This window comes from Nyctereutes procyonoides, unplaced genomic scaffold, assembly GCF_905146905.1.
Source record: "Nyctereutes procyonoides isolate TBG_1078 unplaced genomic scaffold, NYPRO_anot_genome, whole genome shotgun sequence".
Lineage (NCBI taxonomy): Eukaryota > Metazoa > Chordata > Mammalia > Carnivora > Canidae > Nyctereutes > Nyctereutes procyonoides.
Window position 1 is genome coordinate 80,167,916 of NW_026575146.1, and position 25,785 is coordinate 80,193,700.

Here is a 25,785-nt window from a genome sequence, read left to right on the forward strand (position 1 = left end):
GCCACCCAGGGATCCCCTCCTCTAGCTTTTTGAGGTAGGTTCCTCAGGAGGTGAATTTGTAAAAGCTTGTCATTCTGAAAATGTCTTCAACTTCCCCTCTTGCTTAATTGATAGTTTGGCTGGCTATAGAATTCAGGAACAGAAAGTAGTTTCCTTCAGGCATTTGAAAGCATCGCTCCTTTGTCCTCTGGTTGGCAGTACAGACAATCCAACTTACAATGATTCAACTCACAATTTTTTGACTTTACAAAAGTGCAAAAGCAATGCCCGTTCAGTAGAAACTACATTTCAAATTTTTAACTTTTTGATCTGTTCCCAGGCTAGTGATATGCAGTATGTTACCCTCTCAGGATGCTGGGAATTGGCAGCAAACTGCAGTTGTGATCAGCCCTATGATCATGAGGGTAAACAACAGGTACACTTACATCCATTCTGCTTTTTTTTTTTAAAGACTTTATTTATTTATTCATGAGAGAGAGAGGCAGAGACATAGGCAGAGGGAGAAGCAGGCTCCACGCAGAGAGCCTGACGTGGGACTCGATCCAGGGTCTCCAGGATCATGCCCTGGGCTGCAGGCGGCGCTAAACCGCTGTGCCACCGGAGCTGCCCAACCATTCTGCTTCTCACTTTTAGCACAGCATGCAATAAGTTACATGAGGGGCGCCTGCTTGTCTCAGTTAAAGCAAGTGGCTCTTGATCTTGGAGTGATGAGTTCAAACCTCATGTTGGGAGTAGAGTTTATTTTAAAACATAAATTAAATTATAAATAAGTTGAGCAGCCCAGGTGGCTCAGTGGTTTAGCACTGCCTTCGGCCCAGGGCATGGTCCTGGAGACCCGGGATCGAGTCCTGCGTTGGGCTCCCTGCATGGAGCCTGCTTCTCCCTCTGTGTCTCTGCCTCTGTGTGTGTGTGTGTGTGTCTCATGAATAAATAAAATCTTTAAAAAATTATAAATAAGTAAATAACAGGAAATGTTCAATACTTGATTGTAAAATAGGCTTTGTGTTAGATGATTTTACCCAACTGTAGGCTAACATAAGTGTTCTGAGCGTGTTTAATGTTGGCTCGGCCAAGCAATGATGTTCAGCGGATTGGGTGTATTAAATGCACGTTTGACTTAACAGTACTTTCAACTTACAATAAGTTCATCAGGACGTGACCCCATCATAAGGCAAGGAAAAATCGGCATTGTGCTTGAGATGTTTAAAACCATTCTGTCTCTTGATCCTTTGTTTTTGCTATTGGTGACGGCGGTTGATGACCTCCCTTTCCTAAGCTTAGTAAAACATTGTGTCCCCAGAGCTCTGAAATTTCACAGTGAGAGATCCAAGGGTCTATTTTAATCAATTCTGGTGGACACCAGGAGGGGCCATAGAAGCAGCGGGACCAATGAGATGGTCCAGGCTGGAGATGAGGGTGGACCAGACCAAATAAGGGGGTAGCATGGGAGTGGTGAGAGGTGAACATATTTTGGATAGATTTTTGAAGGTAGAACTAACAGAAATTGACGTCACGTGGGAAAGAGGATGAGAGACAGAAGAATCAAGGACAACTCCAAGACTTTGCCTTGAGCAACTGCAAGGATGAATTGCCTTTTGATGAGATAGGGAAGACAGAGAAGATACAGACCAGGAAATCAGGAATTTGGTTTTCTGTGTGTTCATATGGAGATAACCCTTAGTCATCGAAATGGAGGTGTCAAACAGGCAGTTGGATAAGGGGTCTAGAGTTCAAGATGAGATTGGGCCAGAGAGAGACATTTGGGGACCAACAGCATATTAATGACATTTAAAACTGGCTGGGAATACCAATGGGAAGAGATAAGGACTAAGGACCCAGCCTTGAAAGACTGAGAATGAATAGTCAACAGAGATGGTGTTCTGGAAGCCAGAGGACAAAGGGAAGGATGGAACCCTTAGCCAAGTTAAATACTCCCGGTAGACCAAGGATATTGAAGTGATTAAACTTTGAATATAGCAATGTGGAGGTCACTGGTGACTATGATTGAAGGATCCTTTTGTCACGGCCTCACATTATGCTATGTTGGGAGGACCATGACTTAGTTGAACAATCCCCTCTGAGGGATATTTAGATTGTCCCTATCTTCGGCTATTTCAAGCAGTACTGCCATGAAGAACCTTGTACACACATCTTTTTGTACTCTGTGCCTGTGCTGTTCCCCCACACACAAATTTCTGGGTTAGAGAGTAGGTACATTTCTAAATCTGACAGATGTCACAAACTGTCCGCCATAGAGGTTGTATCAGTTGACACTCCCAGCAGCGATGTGTGCCCTTTCCCTGGGGGTCTTGCCCAATACAAGGCATTGCCAGTCTTTTTGTGCTTTACCAACTTGCTTTATTAAAAAATGGTGGGGCTCCTGTGTGGCTCAGTCAGTTAGGCAATACAGTTTTCGTCTGAGTTCAGGTCTTGATCTCAGGGTCATGAGTTCAAGTCTTGTGCCGGCAGGGAGCCTGCTTTAAAAAAAGTGGTATCTCACTGTTACTTTTTTTTTTAAGATTTTATTTATTTATTCATGAGAGAGAGGGGGAGAGACATAGGCAGAGGGAGAAGCAGTTTCTCTGCGGAGAACCGGATGCAGGACTCGATCCCTGGACCTGGGGATCACGCCCTGAGCGGAAGGCAGGCGTTCAACCACTGAGCCATCCAGGTGCCCCTGTTACTATTTTTAAGTTTGTTTATTTAAGCAATCTCTACACTCAATGTGGGGCTCGAACTCACAACCTCAAGATCAAGAGCCACATGCCCTTTTGACTGAGCCAGCCAGACGCCCCTCAGGGTTATTTTACCGTGCATTTATTTTACTTCAAATCACATTTTACACCTTCTTATATATTTAAGAGCTATTTCAATTTCTTTTTCTAGGAACTATCTGTTCATAGGCTCTGTGTACCTTTTTTCCCTAAGGGATTGTTTCATTTCTTACTGATTTGTGGGAAATCTATATACATAGCAGAAAAATCAGCTCTTTGTGTGTGATACAATTCACACCTTTCTCATTTTGTGAGCGTTAAGTCTAGATCGATCAAATTTAGATATTAATTTGGATTTTGGATTTCTTAATGTGGATTTTGAGATTTCCAAATCTCAAAGATTTGGATTTCTTACCCCACCCCCCTCTCTCTCCCTTCCCTGTGATTTCCGTTTCTAGAAGAAATGCTACTACATCCAATCTTCTTGCAAACACAAGCTCCTGACTGGCAAGCTTCTCAGGTAAAGCCAGGGTGATCTAATCACATCTGATGAGGTTGCTGTAAAAGAATCAAAAATTATCAAGGAAACGATGAGAGGAGACTTCCACCATTGTCAGCGAAAATTTTACCTTGAGTCTGGATTGTGGTGAAACTTGAATGATCACTTTGAAAGTCTTGCAATTCCTTTTTTTTTTTTTATTTGACGTCAGAGAGAAAGAGACGGTGAGTAGGAGGAGCTGCGGGCAAAGGAAGAGGGAGGGAACTGAGGAGGGAGCAGCTCAAGGCTCGATCCCAGGACCCTGAGATCATGACCTGAGCTGTAGGCAGATGCCTAACAGACTGAGCCACCCAGGCTCCCCAAACATCTGGCAATTCCTATTTTAGAGTGTGGTTTTCGAAGTTTTTCGACTACAGTGCAGAATCAGAAATGTATCCACATCATAACCCAGCATGCACACACATCTGAACATTTATTATTTATTTTATTTTATTTTATTTTATTTTATTTTATTTTATTTTATTTTATTTTATTTTATTTTATTTTATTTTATTTTATTTTATTTTATTTTATTTTAATTTATTCATGAGAGACACACAGAGAAAGAGAGGCAGAGGGAAAAGCAGGCTCCCCGCAGGGAGCCTGATGCAGGACTCGATCCTGGACCAGGGATCATGCCCTGAGCTGAAGGCAGACGCCCAACCACTGAGCCACCGTGTCCCATGTGTATTTATTATTTAGTTGAAAGTTTTGCATAACTTGTGCAAGATTTGCAAAGTAGCATCGGCTCCAATGGTCTGTTTGCTACAGTTTCGTTTTTGTTTTCAGATTCCCATGCAAATCCACTTAATCTTTCATTTCAAGGCCTTAGCAGATCCAATGCCTCCTTTCTGTAACAAATATATATTTAAAAATTTTTCTGCACAGATATTTAAAAATGTATGTTTTATTCAACTTCAGGGAGGTATAATTTACATTACAATTACAATGCAACAAGCCCACTTTGCGTGTGCAGTTTGATGATTTTTGGCAATTGTTTACCACCGCAATCAAGGTAAAGAACATTTTCATCGTTCCAGAAAGTTCCTTTGTGCCTCTTCACAGTCAAACCTCTCACCACCCACCACCTACTCCCCAGGGTAACTGCTGTTCTGATTTTTATCACCATAAACTAATGTTATAATATTTTTAAATGCTCCTTTTACTACCCTGAAATAAAATTTATGGATAATATAACCTACCCACATACAAACACATTTTTTCAAATCAAGATAATGCCCTCATTGTAATATAAAGAAAGAATAAGAGGAAAGTAATTTGTAATACAATAATGAAAGACTCGGGTCTGATTAAGCTGCAAGACATAATGATGGGGCTGGGGGTGTGTGCTAGGGGCGGAATCTTCCTGAATGCTCTCTGGACTACCACAAACAAGACTGACACAGCACACTGTATTGGCGATACAAAGAACCCAATGGTGAACAATGAACAAACTTCCCTTGTTACAACCGGTCCATTTGCAGTCTCGGGAAATTTATAACTTTGTTTATGAGTAAGTGGAGCTCAGTGCTGGACCTGGGTAATTATAAACAGATTGTTTACCTCCACCAGCATCTCACGGGATGTGGTGTTGGAGGACTTTCCATCTGGGGCACTGTGGGAAGCTGCGTGGGACATCTGGCATCCTGGTGCCCTGGTCCCCTGTCCAGGAAGTACTGGTGGCTCCCCTAACCCTTGCAACAAAAACCTTCCCCCAGTTTCCCAAACACCCCCTTGGGGAGAGGTAGCCACTCCAGAAATGATTCTCAACCACAGTCCCAGGGGCCACCTGGTTGGCTCAGTCAAAAGAGCATGTGACTCTTGATCTCAGGTTCGTGAGTTCAAGCCCCATGTTGGGTGTGGAGCCTCCAAAAAAGAAAGAAAGAAAGAAAGAAAGAAAGAAAGAAAGAAAGAAAGAAAGAAAGAAAGAAAACTACAATTCCAAAAGTATCACTTGACAAAATAGCTCCTCCCAATTAAGCAGATTCTGGCTCCCCTTCCACTTATCCCAGGCCCCCCTGGGCCCTCCCATGTCGGTGCCTCCTGCAGTTTCTGGGCCCCTCTTCCTGTCCCAGAATCAACTGCTCCTGAAACAAGTTGAGTTCCAACTTCTTTGGGAAATGCATTGACATTTCTACCCCTTTGTGTAGGGATCTTCCTCTAACTCCTCTAACGTCCTCTAACTTCCTTGCCTTTACTTTTGAGGATTCACCCCCTTTTACTCCTTTATAAGTATTTCAGTGGCATCTCCAGGCATCCCAAGGATGCAGGCTTTGGGCCAAATCCAGCCCACGTTCATGTTTCCTTTGGTCTGGAGAGTGGGCCCCAGAAGCACAGCCAACTTGAAAGGGGACCCTTGAAGCCATCATGCCAAAGACTTAAGAGCTCCGGTACTTGTTAGGGTGGCTTTGGGCACATTTCTTAACCCCCCTGGACCTCCATTTACTCAAAAGAATGAGGATGATGATTATACTTATGCAGAAAACAGTTAATGCCGCAGGCCGAGGTGCACTCCCAGGAAGCTCCTATTTTTGTGATTGGCCCTTGGCGGACACCTGACAATCGAGCTCTTTGAATGTTCTAGTAAGAGTGTTTTGCACACTTGAGGTCTTAAACCACACTGTACCTGTTTGTCTGGATAGTTTGTGTGGACAGTGTAATTTGCAGTTGAACACGTCCTTCCCTCTGGAGCTTCAGGACTCGGTCAGTCTTCAAAGACCGTGTGTCCCCATAGCTGACCCCCAATAAAAACTGTGGACTCAAAAAAAAAAATGACAAAAAAACCCTGGACTCCTCGGGACAAGTAAGCATCCTAAGTGCACAACACTTTGCACATGTTGTCACCCGTCATTGCTGGAGGACAATGCTAAGTGCGTCCTGTGTAGCTCCCCTGGGAGGGGACTTTTGTAAGCTCGCGCCTGGTTTCCTCTGTGTTTTCTCCCTGTGAACACTTTCCCTTTCACTGTAATAAAACCATAACTGGGAGCATTACACCTTCTGGGTCTAGTGAGTGCTTCTAGTGAATTACTAAATCCAAGGGTGGTCTTGGAGACTCCAACACAATACCCAAGATGCTTTGGGATATAGTCAAAGGAAACCCAATCCCAAGAGCCTTTGGAGATAAGGACCTTCATTCCTCCTGGTAACCAGGAGACATAAAACACCTGGGTTAGTGTAGTGGCTCAGTGACGGCAGCAAGGGACATCTCTCTCCACTTTTCTCCTCCATCATCTTCAACGTGTTGGCAGCCATCTTGGGACTTGTCACTGCATTGTCCTAAGACGGCCTCCTCCAGTGCTTCTTGCATGATTATATCTTCACTCAACTTCTGCCACAAAGAAGAAAGAAAACATTTATACACACGCACGCACAGTTATATACACCAAAAAAATTATATGAACATACAGCATAAATTAATTATCATAGTGCAAACACTCACATAACCAGCAACCAGGGCAAGAAATAGACCAGTGCATTGTGCTGAATCCCCCTCATCACGCCCTCTCTCAATCACAGACCTCCCAACTCTAGGAGGTGTAGGTAGTCTCACAGGTTCTTTTGAGCAGGATAAACTCCCCCAAAGTGCTCCCATCATTCTTCCCACAGATCTTGTACCTGAATAAAACTGGGGCCCTCTAAGCCAGGAAGAAGGGCTTGGTTGTGGGGTGAGCGACATGTCCACTGGCTCAGGGACACTCTATCTCCATCTTCAGTAACTTTGAGCATCGAGTAGAACCTCTATCTCTCCCGAACCCCCCTGGGGGGCTCCAGCCCTGCCTTTGGTCAGTGGAATCCTCTGTCATTGTGAGTGTTGTGTTTGCCAAAACCTCTTTTTTACTAAAAAGTTTCAAACCTACAGAAAAGTGGTTAGAGTAGTATAATAAACCCCACCCATTACCTCTGTCCAGATTTAATAACTGTTAATGATTTGCTATGTTTGCCTTGTCCTTATTTTTTTCTGAATCATTTGAGAGTAAGCTGTAGATATGATGACCGTTCATCCTAAATACTCAGGCACATATCAGATAAGAATCAGGTCATTCTTGGGGCACCTGGGTGGCTCAGTGGTTGAGCATCTGCCTTTGGTTCAGGTTGTGATCCCGGGGTCCTGGGATCGAGTCCCACATCAGGCTTCCTGCGAGGAGCCTGCTTCTCCCTCTGCCTGTGTCTCTTCCTCTCTCTGTGTGTTTCTCATGAATAAAAAACAAATAAAATTTTGAAAAAAACAAATTCTTGGGAGGCATTTGATTGTCACATGCCTTTAGTCCCTTTTAGTTTGGAATAGTCTCCCATATGTCCATACTTTTATTTCTATGATACTGGCTTTTTCAAGTCCAGAATAGCTGTTCTTTATAAGGTCCCACATTCTAATTTGTCTGATTCTTTCCTCAGGGGGTCATTAAATTTGTCGTTCCATCTGTAGCTAATTAGCTTCAAGCACTCAAAGCATCTTCCTTTTTTTTTTTTTTTAAGATTTTATTTTTTATTTAAGGAAGAGAGCATGTGCGTGAGCAGGGGGAGGGGCAGAGAGAGAGGGAGGGAATCCCAGGCAGACTCATGGAGCCCATGACCCTGAGATCATGACCTGAACCGAAACCAGAGATCCACTGCTTAACCGACAGAGCCACCCAGGTGCCTCCTAGTTCCCACAGAATAGAAAGTAGTTTTCACTATTAGTCATTTCTATTTTACAGATGAGGAAACTGAGGTCAGGGAGATTGGGTAGTTTGTCGCTATCACATATTTAGGAAGTGGTAAGGTCTGGATTTGAGCCCACATCTTTCCCATTCTGCAGCTTAATCCAATACTCCTTAGCTCCTGCCCGCAACCCTCCATGGGCATCAAGAAACATGGATGTGGGCATTACCTACAGGTGCTATTTCAGCAGAAGTCTCCTAGAAGTTTCAGCTTCAAATTATCAGAGATAGAATCTCTCTGGTCTTCTAACAAAGGTACAGCCGCTTGGTGACAACCACTAACCCTCACTTTGGCCACCTAGGTGCTGGGCACCCATGCATATAAAGAGAAGACCCAAGAAAAACGAAAGGTGACTCTCACGCCCAAACCATACAATCTGGGTCTATCACCTGGAAAAAGCTAGTTTCTCTGAGGCCGTGTTTCCCAAACCTCACCTCCCCATGTACCACTTGAGTATTTTAGCCATGTTGAGGGTCTACTGTAACCATTATTTATCGAATATTTTTCTTTAGACCAATTTAGACTTAATTTTAAGAGGTAACTTTGTATCCCTACTCTAAAGGGAAAACCAAAGTCATTTTAACTTTCTCCCTCTTTCTTCCTTCCTTCCTTCCTTCCTTCCTTCCTTCCTTCCTTATCTTCTTCTTTCTTTCTTTCTTTCTTTCTTTCTTTCTTTCTTTCTTTCTTTCTTTCTTTCTTTCTTTCTGTCCAGGCTCCACACCCAGCATGGAGCCTAACGCAGGGTTTGAACTCACAATCCTGAGATCAAGACCTGAGCTGAGATCAAGAATCTGAGGTTTAACGACTGAGCCCCCCAGGTGCCCTTTGCCATTCTTTCAAGGAAAACACGTGACTCTTTACATAAAAAGGTTCGCGTTGGTGCGACTTAAAAATCTCTGTAGCATGCTCTTCTTTTGGGGATATGATGTCCTGGGAAGAAATAAGTCATGACTTTGAGATTGGTTGGTCAAGGGTGGAAAACTGGCCCAGAGATGTAGAAAGGACAGGGATGATTGGGCGGGTACCTGAAAGGATGCAGCAAGGCCCGAGCCCCCGAGGGTTGGAGACACAAGCGTTTGATGTCGTGTCAGTAGTGTTGGGGAGTTGGGGGTGCCTTTGGACATCTTTGGACAGCAACATCTCGGAGTCACCCATCAATCAGAGGACCGGGCTGGGCTCCCCAGAGGTCTGCAGCACGAGGTGGGGAAAGAGCTGTCGCAGAGAATACCCACCCAGGGGCTCAGGAATAGGCAAGAGGCCAAAAAAGCACTAGTTAAAACAGGCCATGATCAGAGCTCTCAGAAACTCACCAGTATTTTTGGGAGAACATTTACACACGCACATGCGCACACCCACGCGCAAACACAAACTCCAAATAAGGATGCTCTGGGTTGCAAGTTAACAGGAAACATACTGAGATTTGTTGGTCTGTCTGATGCTCGGAGACGTGTTGGTATCACAGGTTTTCCTTTCCCTGCTCTGCGGTCTCTCAGTCTCAGCTTCAGCCTCACGTCGCCGGAAGGCTGCCTACACCAGCGCAACACACCTCCTTGTCTGAGTCGGGCAGGAGGAAGGGAGAGGGGCAGGCAGACAGAGCTGGGCTTCGAGACAGAGAGAGAACCTGTGTCTTCCCGAGGGACCCTCCCTGGAGAGTGAGGGGGATGCCCTCAGGAGCAGCTACTAGTAACAATGCCAATTAACACTTGCCTGGCACTTTCTGGGCTACAGACACTCTTCTGAGCCTTTCTATACGCTGTTTCATCAACTCTAAGATGCCCTGTTTGTGAGAGGCATCTTAGAAAAAAACACAGCTGATTTAACCATGACACCCCATCTATTTTAACACCCAGCCCAATCCCTTAGATCAATGAAATGCTCATCCCACCCCCATTTCACATGAAGGGAAACTGAGGTTGCATGAGGTTGGCCACCCTGCTAGTCACAGGGCAAGGCTGGCCTTGAACCCAAGGCAGTGTGGCTACAGAGTAGCAGATCTAATCTACTGGCCCCCCCTGCCCCCCTTGGCCGAGGTTGGAGCTATCTGAGAAGCAGACACTGGCAGAGACCGGGAGGTCGGCCGATGGTGAGGCTTCGGCAGGTGGTCACAGCAGGCTTCCCAACACCCCGGGGTCGAACCTCTTCTCTGAAATGTAAGCTTCTCTCTGGCAGGATTAGAGGCACATGGATGGGCTCCAAGGAACCATTTCCCCTCGTCCTGGAGGGCTCACGAAGGGACCAGACAAGCCTGAGCTCTTCTTCCTCCGCCTCTCCCTCCTGGGGAGCGGAATGGAAAGCATCCTCCTTGCCCAGTAACCTGGCGAAGTACAGGGAAAGGAAAAAAATATTTTCCTCTACCCATTGTCAAGAAACAAAATTCAGGGGCACCTGGGTGGTTCAGTGATTGAGCACCTGCCTTTGGCTCAGGTGGTGGCCCCGGGTCCTGGGATCGAGTCCTGGATTGGGTTCCCCGCAGGGAGCCTGGTTCTCCCTCTGCCTGTGTCTCTCCCTCTCTCTGTGTGTCTCTCATGAATGGATGGATAGAATCTTAAAAAAAAAAAATTCAACTGAGTAAATTTGAAGGCTTAATTGGCTCTATTCAATGATTCATGAATTGAATTGATCTAGATACTCAATGAGTTTAACTTAACTCATCACTTGGCAGAATGTTAAGGCTTCAGGTTACCAAAAAGGGTCAGGAAAACTGTTGAAGATGTTTCCCTAAAAACTTTATTCTACTTACATCTGTTTAATTTATTTGTTCTTAACAATCACTGTAGAAGCTGCCTTGAAACAACAGGCGTGAGCAATGGAAACTGGATGCAGGTCAAAGGGCCCACAGCGACCCCTGGCTCAATACAGACAGGCCCAGCAGGCGGCCCACCTCAAAATATCCACAGGCCCTAACTGACCAATGAGCTGTGTACAACCAGGCACAGATACCCAAGAAGGGGGAATTCCATGGGTCCCCATTCCTCTTCACCTTCTGGCTTTAAATACAGCCCCCACCTGCTGCCTCCTTGCAGGTGGTCTGTCCTCTGCTGTCCTGCTCGCCACCCCTTTATGGTGTATTCAGTAAACCTCTATCTCCTTTGTTCTGCTGTCCACACCACCGACCCCCCTACACCTGATTGGGACAACCCACATTTTGGGGGCTCCCATCTGATCAGGAGAGACACTACAATTATGTTTAGACCGCCCACAAAAACTTTGAGAGGGGCACCTGGCTGGCTCAGTCAGAGGGGCGTGAGACCCTTGATCTCAGGCTCTAGAGTGAAACCCCACGCTGGGTGTAGAGATTACTGAGAATCTAAAAACAAAAGCTTTATGAGGCTTTAGATGTCATATCTAATGCTGGTAATTCTGAAAACAATTAAAATGTCCATTTTATTTATTTTTTAAAAGATTTTATTTATTTAATTGACACAGAAAGAGAGTGAGAGAGAGAGAGGACAAGCAGGGGGAGTGGCAGGTAGAGAGAGAGGGAGAAGCAGCGTCTAGGCAGAGCAAGGAGCCCAATTCAGGACTCGATCCCGCACCCTGGGATCATGACAGATGCTTGACTGAGTCACCCAGGCACCCTAATATGACCATTCTAATGAAACCAAACTTTAACTAGATTTTATTTGACGAAGGCTATCCCAGATCAATGGACCTAAAAAGTAGTTGGCTCAGCTTCTACTGTATTTTTCAGAATTTTTATGAATCCTTAAGTCACATAAGTGTTTGATTTTCTTCAAGCCAGTTAAATAGAGATCTTTTACGAATTAACCTTGACAATACCACCCAGAGGTGGAAGGTACCACACAGCCACAACACACACATATGTGTATATATAATTTTTTTCAAGTACGTGTATATAGACACAAACACACAAACGCAAACGGAGAGAGACCTTAGAGCTTCCACACACTGAAGATTTCCCGTAAGCGAAGGTTCCAAATGACCTTCTGCCTTTTGCTTTCCTTCTGATCATGATGATTTCCCTGAAGTCCCACTTTGACATTTATATCTCAAAGGCATAGGGAAGAGTGCAAGTTACAAGCCTTTTAAGATAAATAGGGGAGGTTTTGGAATTAGAATTTTTTTTTAAAAAAAGGAACAACTTGGGATCCCTGGGTGGCACAGCAGTTTGGCGCCTGCCTTTGGCCCAGGGCGCGATCCTGGAGACCCGGGATCGAATCCCACGTCGGGCTCCCGGTGCATGGAGCCTGCTTCTCCCTCTGTCTATGTCTCTGCCTCTCTCTCTCTCTGTGTGTGACTATCATAAATAAATAAAAATTAAAAAAAAAAGGAACAACTGAACTCTGAACTTCCTCTAGAACCGAATTTCTAGTTTTACAGAGATTTGTAAGCTCAGGACAGCTGCTCTCCATTACTCAACGAGTTGGATTTGCAATGTAAGGTGATGCCGTAGGTTGTCTTTATACAAGGGCTTCTTTAGAAGATTTTTATTTTCGGGGTGCCTGGGTGGCCCGGTGGCTGAGCATCTGCCTTTGACTCAGGGCATGATCCCGGGGTCCTGGGATCGAGTCCCGGAGCCCGCTTCTCCCTCTGCCTGTGTCTCTGCCTCTCTCTGTGTGTCTCTCATGAATAAATAAATAAAATCTTCAAAACAAAACAAGGTTTTACTTTCCTTCTGGGTACAGAATTTTATTTTAGCTTGGAGGGAAAGGCCTTCAAAAGTATATCATCAGGCCCCACAAGTTTGGGCCATTTCTGACCACAGAGCTACTTTATAGTTTTTAGCTGGGTCAAACTGTAAATATTTCTGGAGTATATAACAACTCCTTGGGCTCTGGAGGCGTTCCCAAAGCGGGTGCAGAAGAGATTTTCTTTTCCTCTGTCTCCCTCGTACTGTAGACAGAGATCCAGGAGGGCTGACTCTGGCACCGATTCTCACCCTTCACTGGCTTTTGCCAGACTTTCCAGGATCCCATCTGCAGCTCTGCTAGTTACCAGCATTTGGCAAGGTTTTTCATTGTAATTTCAGTCTTCCTTTGGCTGTTTAATAAGAGAACAACATAGCAGCTTATCAGAAAAATTCCTCGGAGTCCTGTCATCTTTGGGAGGGCCCCTCCTTTCGATGCAGGCAGGGCCAGCCCGAGGCCCCAGACGGGGTCCCACAGGCCCAGCCCGGAGGGTCCTTGGCTTCATGCAGGTGGGAAATTAAATGCAAGCTAGCAGGACCTGAGAGCAGAGTTTATCGAGGATAGACAGACAACAGATAGAGACGAACGTCTGGGAGACTCACAAAAGAAAAGAAGAGGGGATCCCTGGGTGGCTCAGTGGTTTAGAGCCTGCCTCCGGCCCAGGGCGTGATCCTGGGGCCGGGGGTCGAGTCCCACATCGGGCTCCCTGCATGGAGCCTGCTTCTTCTCCCTCTGCCTGTATCTCTGCCTCTCTCTCTGTGTCTCTCATAAAATATTTAATTTAAAAAAAAAAAGGAAAAGGATAATGAGTCTTTGCTTGGGGGTTTGGAGGTTTTATTGAGGACAGTGGTCTGGTGTCCTCTCAGGCATCCAGGAACTGGCCAAACAAGGACTGCTCAGGTGGCCCCCATAAATCACTTGTGCCCTGGAGCCAGGGGTCTTGGCATCGAGGTGTTTGGAGTCAGGGGTCTCGGGGAATGTTCATCACGACCCAGCCGGGTCATTATTTGTTAGTTATTGTGCTAGAAGATTCTCAAGAAATCATGAACTCCTTGACCTTTACAAGGAGGACACACATTAAGGCCTGTGTATGGTGGGGGTGCAAGTCCTGGCGAGAACAGAAGCAGGAGGGACGCCTGGGTGGCTCAGTGGTTGAGCGTCTGCCTTCGGCTCAGGTCGTGATCCTGGGGTCCTGGGATCGAGTCCTGAATTGAGATCCCTGCAGGGAGCCTGCTTCTCCCTCTGCCTATGTCTCTGCCTCTCTCTGTGTCTCTCATGAATAAATAAATAAAATCTTAAAAGAGAGAGAGAGAGAGAGAGAGAACAGAAGCAGGGAAAGAAGCAAAGGAAAAAATGGCTTGTTTTCATGGGGTCCCTTCCGTTTCTCTGTCTCACTTCGAGGGTAGACGTGACGGGGATCTGTATTAACTTGGCCGACTTTTGCTTACAGTTAAGTAAAGGCAGTTTGCCCAGGAGGTTACTAGAATGAATGCTCAAAGGAGGATAGAGGGGAAGCAGTAAGAGTTATGTGGGTTTTATTGTTTTATGCGGGGTGGGTTTTTTAGATTTGCTTATTTATTAGAGAGAGAGAAGACTCCTCACTGAGCGCAGAGCCCACCACAGGGCTCGATCCCATGACCCTGAGATCACAATCTGAGCCAATATCAAGAGTCAGTTGCTTAACCAACTGTGCCAACCCGGGTGTCCCTTGTTCTTTGTTTTTACGTACCTGGTACATCTCTAAGCTTTCGCTAGCAAACCTTTCTCTCTCTCTTTTTTAAAGATTTTATTTATTTATTCATGAGAGACACAGAAAGAGGCAGAGACACAGGCAGAGGGAGAAGCAGGCTCCCTCTGGGCATACCCACTAAGATATGTAGTCCAGTTCTGTTTGATTTGGAAGCCTTGCTTTTAAGTCCACTTCCAGAATGATCTTACCTAATTGGAATGTTCCTCCTAATGGCCACTGTCAGGATGCCCGGGTGGCTTAGTGGTTTGGTGCCTGCCTTCGGCCCAGGGCGTGATCCTGGAGTCCCAGGATCAAGTCCCACATCAGGCTCCCTGCATGGAGCCTGCTTCTCCCTCTGCCTCTCTCTCTTTCTGTGTCTTTCATGAATAAATAAATAAAATCTTAAATAAATAAATAAATAAATAAATAAATAAATAAATAAATAAACATGGGCCACAGCACTTGCTAATGCCATTGTCATCCTAGGTTGTAATTCCTGTGAGGGCCTGGCAACAGGTTGGGAGGAGGACCCCAGCCACAAATGAGGTGTAACCCATATTTCCATCACACCTTATTTTGGAGCCCCTAAGTCACAAAGCCAAGTTCTCAGGACACAAAACAAGCTTAATATGATTGTGCCATTTTTGTAGATATTTATAGCTTCTGAGACCACAGTTCTTAGACATAAAATAAGCAAGTGGGCCACAAGGTGGTGTACTTAACTCTTTAGAGTTTAAGGATCCCATGTTGATTACTATATTTGTTTCAGCTAAACATTAGAGTTTCTTTTTTTTTTTTTAAGACTTTATTTATTTATTCATGAGAGACACAGAGAGAGGCAGGGACACAGGTGGAAGGAGAAGCAGGCTCCCCATGGGAAGCCCGATCCCAGGACCCCAGGATCACGCCCTGAGCCAAAGGCAGATGCTCAACCACTGAGCCACCCAGGAGTCCCCACCTTAGGGTTTCTTAGAGCCAAGCTAGTACCTAAAAGGAAAGTGCCACCAGGTTGAGGAGTGTGATGTTTTATGGTGTACCTGGTGGCACAGAAGTTCCTTAAGGCCGGCAGGGGACCAAGTGTTGTTCTCACCCCTTCTGTGACCATTTACCCTAGCACAAGAGTCTTGGGTGGTGAGTGCTCTAACATCTCTTAAATGCTTGACCCATGCCCAATTTTTGTGCCTTTTTGACTTCTGAGGTTCATGTTAGCGATTAGCCTTTATTTACACAAAACAAGCCAAACAACACACACCTTAATATACCTGTAATAACTGAGGGGTACTACTACGTCCTGGCAAACGAGGGCCTGTGTGCATCGCTAAGCAGTTCAAGGGATCTTGAACTAGGCAAAGGCTGAACCCGCAAACCCCAGGGAATGGATAACAGAGCTGCCACCAACCGCTGCCATGTGGATCTTGGGACAGGATCGCTAATTAATAGAGAATTGTGGTCTGAAATAAAGGGAAAGGGTTTGGGCGCTTTCTGCCAGCGCAAGCCGACCTGTCCTGTACTGGGAAGCCAGTTAGATTGGGAGGCTGACACAAGGAGAGTGGAGCTCACATAACCACACCCAAGTCCGTCTGCCCAAGCACAGCAAAGCCAGTCACTGAGACATCCAGGATGCAGCGAGGAACTGGAGATGCAGCCAAACCAGGAGACAAGGTGATGGGAGGGCAAGTCTCAAATCTCCTTCCCCAAAGGGGGAGAGAACGAGTTTTTTATAGGGTCACCTGGATGGCTGACTCGGTTAAGCATCTGCCTTTGGCTCAGGTCATGATCTCAGGGTCCTGGGATCAGGATCCCTGCTCAGTGGGGAGTCTGCTTCTCTTTCTCTCTCCCTCTGCCCCTCCTCCACTTTGCATTTTCTCTCTTTCTCTCAAATACATATATACATACATAAATACACAAAAAAATTTTTTTAAAGAGAGAGAACAAGATTTTTTTTTTTTTAATAACCATAGAGGTTGAGGGCAGCCCGGGTGGCTCAGCAGTTTAGCGCTGCCTTCAGCCCAGGGCCTGATCCTGGAGACCCGGGATCGAGTCCCACATCAGGCTCCCTGCATGGAGCCTGCTTCTCCCTCTGCCTGTGTCTCTGCCTCTCTCTCTCTCTGTGTGTCTCTCATGAATAAATAAATAAAATCTTTTAAAAAAAATAACCATAGAGGTTGAGATTACAAACATATTGGTGAAAAGGGTTGGGGAAATTACGACTACTCATGAGGAAAGCTGGAGCATGCGCGTGGAGCAAACATATATGTACCATACGTCCCATGTTCACTTCACTTTGAGGTGGAGACTTAACCATCAGAGCAAACTTCAGCCCCTGACGTCAGGAGGTTATCTTAGGACGAGGAGAAGGGCCTACAGGCTATGCCGGGAGAGCGGGTGTAAACTGGATGGGATCTTGGGCTCGTTATCTTGTTATCTTGGGGAAGGAATGCAGAACCTTGCTTGTGCACAGGCTGGAACCCTCTCAGTTGACCGTGAGTCCAGGTTTCTGCAGAGACAGCGAGTGGACTTGTTAGTGGGCTCTGGAAAAGACACCTTAGCCAATTAGTGCGGAATCGGTTCTCTGAAAAACAAGCTTTAAAGTTTCTGCTAGTTTCAATCTCATTAACCCTATGGGGCACCGTCTCACTCAGGATCAAGAGGAATTTACCTACAGAACAATGATTTGCAAGGAAAACTCAAAGTCTTCACAGGGTTCTGTGCCAGTGTTTCTTGTCCCCAAATGCCATCAGATGAAATTCACTTTAGATCCCACCACTGCCACCAGATATGTTAAAAGACAAAATTCAGCTGCGTCAATTCAAAGATCTAATTGGCTTTATTCAGTAGTTCATAAAGCGGGCAACGCCTCATCTAGCAAAGAGAAAGGAGCTCCAAAGGGCTGCAGAAAAGGAAAGGTTTTTAAAGGCAGACAGAAAGTGACATAAACTTTAAAAACAAGTTTGCTGGGGCACCTGGGAGGCTCGGTGGTGGAACGTCTGCCTTCGGCTCAGGACATGATCCCGAGTCCTGGGATCAAGCCCTGCATCAGGCTCCCTGCATGGAGCCTGCTTCTCCCTCTGCCTATGTCTCTGCCTCTCTCTGTGTGTCTCTCATGAATAATAAAATCTTCAAAAAAAAAGGGGGGGGGGAGCTTTGTTTTGGGCAAGTCACTTTCCTTTGGGGGATGAAAGGGGCTCTCAGGGGGATTATCTCCCTAGTGCCAACCAGCACATTCCAGGCTGACTGGTTAAAGATTACATTCCTGGGGAAGTTTGAAACCGCAGTTAGGTTAGATGATATGAGTTTAGCACAAGTGACTCCATTTGGAGCCTGTTGTTCCTTTTTAACACCATCTCAGGTTATCCAGCTGAACCTGTAAATTAATCTGGCCAAAGACAGAGTAACAAGAAAAAAAATGAATGGAAGTTTAGCAACATGCAAATCACATTATACATGGGAGCACCTGGCAGTGAGCAAGCCAAAGGAGCAGCTAGCACTTGGGTTTATATATCATTTGAGGCTAAAATAAAGATAAAGCAATTTGAGGTTTTTGGGAGGGGGAGGCAAATTAAGGGAAGATGACCAGGGAAAATATCACAAATAGGAGTTCTTTAGTAAGGTTTGCTTTGCAGATTGAATCCTGCCTTCTTCACTGATGACAATTGTCAAGAGTCCTCCTGTTCCTGGTACGGAGTGGGAGACCTCTCTACAGGTGGAAATTTCCTTTATAAATATACATTTCCTTTGTAAAAGGAAATCTTATGCCCCGTCTTTAGAGCTTTTCTTACATCTTCTGCTTCTCAATGGCCTTTAGCTCAAAATAATCTACATGCCAAAGAGGCATATAGATTTCAAAGTGGCACATTTGGGTGCCCCTCCAAAGAGAGGTCAAGGAAGAGATCGGCTGCCTTGGTAGACAGGTCTGCGAGTCTGCCATTGAGAGAAAAACTTACAACCTCAATCCACATGATGGATTTCTGGTTTTGTTTTGTTTTGTTTTGTTTGTTTGTTTTGTTTTTTAAGTGGACCAATACTGTGGTCCCCTCAAGATTGTGTCATGAGTACCTTTGTTGATGGCTTTGCAAAATGGCATCTTATCTTTGGCTCGATTGCCGAGTCAATAGCCCACACTGTTTCCCAACGTTGTAAGATTTCACCACAAGCTGCTTGCCCCATAACCTATGGTCCTAAAGGAAATCCTTTATCTTTTACTTCCTTCTTTTGCAGCTGCCAATCTACACCTCTCAAGGAAGGGGAATGTGGTAGTCATCCAACTTGTAGGCGTCTTCCCTCAGTTCTTCGTCCAGGTTGTTCTAGTAAACCACAGACTCTTCTTAGATTTATGATCCTATTTTCTACAATATTTCTTCTGGAAACCCCCTAGCAAACACCCCTTTGCATCCCTCTGGCACTGGGTCAAGTGCCTGTTCCTGAATCAATTATTGCCAAGGGTGATAGGGTTCACCGGTTAGACTCATCAGGACCAGCCCCTCAGACTGAGCCAGGCTCCCACCACTGTGGGGTCTCCTCAGCAGACATGGGGAGGTCGCCACAGTGCCCACCACACGTAGACCCAGGGAACAACATCTGACATCACAGCAGGCTTTCGCCCATAACAGTCTGTTGCACTGGACGCCTGCTGAGGTGGATGTGTGGTGGGCTTACACCATCTAGCCCATGGGAGACTAAGAATGTTAGTTAGATACTTTAGAGGCCCATCGCACTTCAGGGGAGTTTCAGGGAGACAACAGGAATAAGAACAAGGAAGCAGGTCGATGATGGCCACCATCCTTGGTCAATAAGAAGATAAGTGTGGAATGGAGCTGAGCCTGCAAATGACAGGTGACCACATGTGATGATTTAAACAACCGTTTGGCTTCTACATGCTGTGTACTACCACTGCCCCCTTTACTACGGCAGGGGGTTGATGATGCTTTCATTTATTATTTTTTAAGATTTAATTCCTTTTTTTAAAAGATTTTATTTATTTATTCATGAGAGAGAGAAAGAGAGAGAGAGAGAGAGAGAGAGGCAGAGACACAGGCAGAGGGAGAAGCAGGCTCCATGCAGGGAGCCCAACGTGGGACTTGATCCCAGGTCTCCAGGATCAGGCCCTGGGCTAAAGGCGACACTAAACCACTGAGCCACCCGGGCTGCCCGGGTTCGGGGTTTTTACTGAGAATTGTGGTGTGGTCTCTCAGGCACCTAGGAACCCGGTCAGAACAGGACAAGGGGTGGCAATGAGAACAGGTCTAACACCAGTTGTCTGAAATATGCGCATGACAGTCTTACCTGGTCATTGTCACCTGCTCATTCCTTAGATATTATCTGTTGTGCTGGAAGTCTCCAAAGATATCAATTAACCCCTTGATCCTTACAAGGAGGACATACAAAGGCAGGTTGCAGGTCCTAGCAAGAATAGAAGCCGGAAAAGGAGCAAAACGCAGATTTTCATGGAATCCCTTCAGCTTCCCTCTCAAATAAACTTGCTTGTCTTCCTCTTGTTGATCTGGCTTTTATTACAGAGTCTTAGCCAAGGAATCAGAAGGATAAAGGGAAGCATCATCTTTCCTCCTCCACATATGGCAACAGTGTCTTTGCAGATGTGATGAAGTCAAGGCTCTCGTGATGGGGAGATTGTCCCAGGTTATCCCCAGGGGGCCTAAGTGCCATCACTTAGGCCCACAGTGTCCCTATAAATGGCAGGCGGGGAGAGGTTACACAGAGGAGGAGGCAATGTGACTTCAGAGGCAGAATCGGACTCATGTGGCCACCAGGAGTGCCAGCAGCCGCCAGAAGCTGGGCGAGGCGAGGACTGAAATCTCCCTTAGAGCTTCCAGAAAGAACGCAACCCTGCCAAATCCTCGACTCTAACAAAGGCTCCCAAAAGGGGAAGGAAGGAGCCATGCGGATCCCTGGGGAAGAGTGTTTCCCAGAGAGAGAACATCCAGTGCAAAGGCCCTGGAGTGGAATATGCTCGATGTGGTCACAGAATAGCAAGGAGGCCCCAGTGGCTGGAGCAGCGTGAGCATGGGGCTGAGATCCAATCCATTGGGGCAGATCACAGGGGGCCACACAGAGACTTTGGGGGATGGCACCAGGGGAGGGCTCCGAGCAGAGGTGGATGTGATCTGGTGCAGGTACTTACAGGGTTCCTCTGGCCATGGGAACAGACAGCGAGGGTGAGGGAAGGGGAAGCGGGGAAATCACAGAGGAGCTATTTCCATGGTCCAGGCAGGGGATGAGGGTGGACAGGGCCAGGGGAGCAGCCAGGGTGGGGAGAGATGGGGGCTGGTTCTGGATAGACTGTGTGCAGTTGGGTTTGCTGAGAGGGTTTGCCGGGAGGTTGGAGGTGGTGTGAGAGAATGAGGAGAGCCGTACTTGGCCTGGTCCCTGGCCCACCTGGGGCACGGTCCACAGTGGGGTCCCGGGATCACCACCACAGGGACCATGCTTCTGGGCCTGCCTGAGTCCCGAGGTTGTGGACAGGCACCCAGCTGCCATTCACAGTGTCCAAGGCAGAGGGACACTTCCCTTTGAGTGCCTTTCCCATGAGCCTTTGCACGGGGGTCCTTGCAGGGCTGCTCACCCAGCTCTGAGCTGTGCAAAGAAATAGCAGGAATGAAGCCCTGGCCCCCTGGATCCCCTGAGGGAGGAGGAGAGGAAGGAGGGAACGAACAGATCCGTGAACGCACACTCAAGGTTTGGACTCAAGGCCTCTGATCTCTGTCCCCCCAGTCCTCCCGAGCCCCCCAGGCTGAAGCACAAGACCTTCCTGAGCCTTTTCCTGTTCCCCCTACAGGGGGTCAGGATGCCCATTGTGAGGTGCTGAGATCGCTGATGGGCCCAGTGCCCGAGGCCTGGTGTGGGTGCACCCCTTCCGCACCCATCTCTGCCCCATTTTCCCCTCTCAGGAAGTGGTGGCCAGTCCCTTTCCCTTCTCTAACTGAAAACTTTGGTGTGCCCCCAGACTTTTCTGTTCCTCTGCACCCCATCAGGAGCACCCCAGCTGGGGGGGGCCTGCACTCTGTAGCACTTGCCCCCAAACTTCTCTAAGCTAGGACGGCAGTGCTGTCTGGGTAGGAACCCCGACTGTAGGCAGAGGCCCATGTGGGTCCCACCTGTTTCTCGCCCCATTAAGGGGGTTCCCAAGGCTCCCTCTCTATGTGGGCTATCACCCCTGTGTGCATGGGGTCAGCTGGAAGCCCTGAGGAACTCCTTTTTTTTTTTTAAGATTTTATTTATTTATTCATGAGAGATACACAGAGAGAGACAGAGACACAAGCAGAGGGGGAAGCAGGCTCCCTGCGGGGAGCCCGATGTGGGACTCGATCCCGGGACCCCAGGATCACGCTCTGGACCAAAGGCAGATGCTCAACCCCTGAGCCACCCAGGCGTCCCAGAGCTGAGGAACTCTTGGACTCTTGCCCTGATGGGTTTGTCCAGAGGCCCTGTGGCTGGACCCCACCTCCAGGAGAGCAGCCTGGCAGGCTGGGGGCCCCCACTGGCTGGCTGTCAGAACAGAGCTGCCCTGTTGATACTGGACGCCTCTCATTCACTCGGACAGAGCAGAGTTTGGGGCCGTGGTCATCACCGGACCTTTGGGCCGGAGCTGAGTGGTGCACCCAAACCACGGCTCTCATTGCCCCGTGTCCCCAGCCCCCAGCACCCAAGGGCAGGGTGGGCGAGCACAGGTGTCTCGTATCTGCTCACACCACCCTGGTCACCAGCAGCCCTGGAGACTCTTCCCAAAACCTTCCCTGATTCTAGGCCAGGGCTTGGGCAGTCTTTGCCCATCCTCTGAGGACTGTTTTTTAATTTTGTTTTTGTTTTTGGTTAAACCTCATTAAAGAGGCTTAAGTTTTATTACTTAACACATAACATACCGTCTGTGAGACAATAGAAAACATCTATATTGGTCTCTGCCTCCGGTTCCTGGCACCGAGTTTCCAAAATCTTTGTCATCGCCTAAGTGATAAGACCCCTAGGAAGACCTTCTGTTCTAAGTGAGGTGCCTCTGGGTGGAGAGAAAGGGGAGGGGGCGTTGGAGATGGGGCTCACGGTGGCGTTCATGATTGCTCATGCCTCTGTGAGGAAGCTTCCTCCAAATCTCGTAGTAGGGGGGCTCCGGAGAGCTTCCAGGTGGGCACACACGTCAACACCAGGAGGGTAGAGCACCCCAATTCCACGGGGACAGAAATGCCTCCCTCTCTGTGCCTCTTCATCTGGCCCTTCATCTGTATCCCCTATCATATCCTTTAATCAACTGGTAGGTGCATTTCCCTGGGTTCTAGGAGCTGGCCTAGCAGATTAGTGGCACTCAAGGTGGGGTTCTTTGGGACCTCCAATCTCTGATCTATAGAGCCTGGTTGACCAGAAGCACAGATGATAATCCAAGCTTGAGGGTGGGCGTCTGAAGTGTGTGGGGGTCAGGGCTGGGGAGCAGCCTCGTGGAACCGAACCCCTCACCTTTGGGATCTGCCATCATCTGTGGGTAGATGGTGTCGGAGCTGAGTTACATTGTAGGATACCAGCTTGCTTGTTGGGAAAGACCTCCACACGCCTGGTGATCGGAAGCGTCAGGAGTGAAATGTTCTGCGGGGGTAATAGAGGAGACACGCAAGGGGAGATACACAGGAGACAGAAGGAAAAAGGCTGAATAAAGAAAAAAACCTCACCACAGGCTTCCTGATCCCCATACAGAGTATCTAAACACTCGGGTTGTATTCTGGTCTAAACAGCGAGGGGGTTCGGGACAAGTCCCCCAGAATGTGCTTCTTTGGCATGTGGATTAGTTTGAGGTGAAGGCGAGCTCAAGAGAAACTTTCCCCCGCCCCTTAGCTGCACAGAAGAATCTCAACTGGGGGCCTTTCCCAGAATAATGGTTATTGATTATAGATAAATCTTTTCCGAGTGACCCATCTGTAGGGTAGGGCAAACTTCTTTCTTTTTTTTTTTTTTTAAGATTTTATTTATTTATTCATGAGAAACACAGAGAGAGAGGCAGGGACATGGGCAGAGGGAGAAGCAGGCTCCATGCAGGGAGCCCGACGCAGGACTCGATCCCAGGACTCCAGGATCACGCCCTGAGCCCAAGGCAGACGCTCAACCACTGAGCCACCCAGATGTAGGGCAAACTTCTAATTACCAAACCCATGAAGTACATTGCTTTCCTCCTTAGTCCCAGACCCGTACCCCTTCTCCTTGGTTCGGAAGGACACCTAGACCTCATTTTGCCCGAGTGTCCTTGGAATTTCCATGTCTGTGTGCATTCCTCAGATGTACGCCTATTAAATTTGATTTAACCTGTCTCCTGTCAATATGATTCTTAGTCTAGCTAGAAAATTGCCTTTGAGGGGCCAAGAGCTCTCGCTCCCGGACAGGAGCCTATTATCTAAGAATTGTATTTAGCAAATATTTAGTAACTTTAGTATTTCGTGGAAGGACTTAGTACGTTTGGATTTGCATGCGGCCATGTCCCTTCAGAGAAGGGTTATCTACTTCTTCCTTTGCTATCTGTGAAGATCTTTTTTCTTTTTTTTTTTTAAAGATTTTATTCATTTATTCATGAGAGACACAGAGAGAGAGAGGCAGAGACACAGGCAGAGGGAGAAGCAGGCTCCACGCAGGGAGCCCGATGTGGGACTCGATCCTGGGTCTCCAGGATCACACCCCAAGCTGTAGGCGGTGCTAAACCGCTGAGCCACAGGGGCTGCCCATGTGAAGATCTTTTTTTTATTTCTTCCACAGAAACTACTATTCATGGCCTGTAACTCCTGCAGTCCCCCCAAAAAGACACCAGGCCCTCCAAGGCCAGGCCAGTGTATTCTCCATAATCAGCAGACGGGAAGACCTTCTTCCTCTCAGGACTATCCAGACCCTGAGTCCCCCATGTTCTGGGCCCTTCCAGAAGCTGGACAATGAGATGTGCCCCTCAGGGCCGTGTGAAGCTGCGTGGGGTGCACGTGAGACCCCTCTGTGTTTGGCTTATCCTCACCGGGCGTGGTCTGTGGAAGGCACAGGCTGATCGACTCCAGGAATGCCAAGGATTGTGGCCTGAAGAGCGTGAGAAAGACCGGGTGGGAAGGTGTGTCCTAGGTTTACACTATGAAGCTCCAAACAGGACCACTTAACAGGACCAGAAAAATTCTCAGTCACGTTCCCCTGCGTTGATTGGCCGGGTCAGCGTTGCCTCCGTGGTCTTCATCAATGAAGCCCAGTAAAACCTTTGAGAGCAGATGGAAGCAGGAAGCAGGTGCTCCCGGTGGCACAAAGGGTGAAGCAACGTCCTGAGCCACGCAACCGGGGCTCAATAACTGGCATCAGGGATTAGCAGAGACAAGCACGGTGACTCACAGAAGATTGCTCCCTCTCTTGCGTGATGAGGGCTATTAGGTTACCCAGAAATGACACATCTGGCGATACGAGCACGAAGGGACGGGACTGGGACGCCCGGGGGAATCTCACGGACACGGGTTGAACAGCAAGCCAACTCGGAAGTACTTCTTCGGTACCCACTTTTCTAAATCTTTTTTTTTAAGATTTTATTTATTTATTCATGAAAGAGAGAAAGAGAGAGAGGCAGAGACACAGGCAGAGGGAGAAGCAGGCCCCATGCAGGGAGCCCGACGCGGGACTCGATCCCGGGTCTCCAGGATCGCACCCTGGGCCAAAGGCGGGTGCTCAACCACTGAGCCGCCCAGGGACCCCCCATTTTTCTAACTCTTGAATGGTAACTCACCTTACCCCACTTGGGTCCATGAATTTTACTAACACGTTTCCAGTCATTTCTGTAGACAGGGACTCTTCAAAACAATGTGTGCCTGGGGACCCACATATCCTCGGTGTGGCTCTCGCACCCCATGCCCATGCTCTGGCAAATCCCGTCGGTTCCCCTTAGAAATCTATCCAGTAGCATCCACTTTTCCCTGCTCCCATGCCTGTGCCCCAGTCCAGTCGGCCCTCCTCTCCCGACACCTTTATCATGGCAGCATCCTGCCTCCTACGCTACCTCTAGCCTTTGTTCCCCCGTGCAGGAGGGGGTGCCTGTGGACACCTCAGTCAGGTCACATCTCCCCTGCTTAGAGCCCTCTGTGGTTCCATCTCACTCAGGGGAAAGAGAAAGGCCCCACAGCCTGCCCTCATCACCAATCTGAGGGACTTTTTCAACCACTCTCCCCTTTGCTCCCTGGACTCCAGCTACGTAGGCCTTCTTATTATTCCTTGCTCCCGCCACAGGGCCTTTGCACTTACTGTTCTCCTTCCTTCCAGGAGTATTCCTTCCCCCAGATGCTGATAAACATTCAATCCCTTCTTCCCTTCAGATCTCAGTTCCAAGTGTCAACTTCTCAGTGAGGGCCCTGATGGCCCTGCCTGAAACTGCAACCTCATCCCCTTGACTTTCCACCTCCCTCCCCTGCTTTTTTCTCCCTTTCCCATAGTACTTATCACCCCCCTATATTCTTC

General features: G+C 47.5%; 1 pseudogene; it reads left to right on the forward strand.

Annotated features, from left to right (window-relative positions):
• The first annotated feature begins 385 nt into the window (after nucleotides 1–385).
• LOC129500167 (ATP synthase subunit d, mitochondrial-like) overlaps nucleotides 386–25,785 on the forward strand; it is a 31,813-nt pseudogene continuing 6,413 nt past the window's right edge.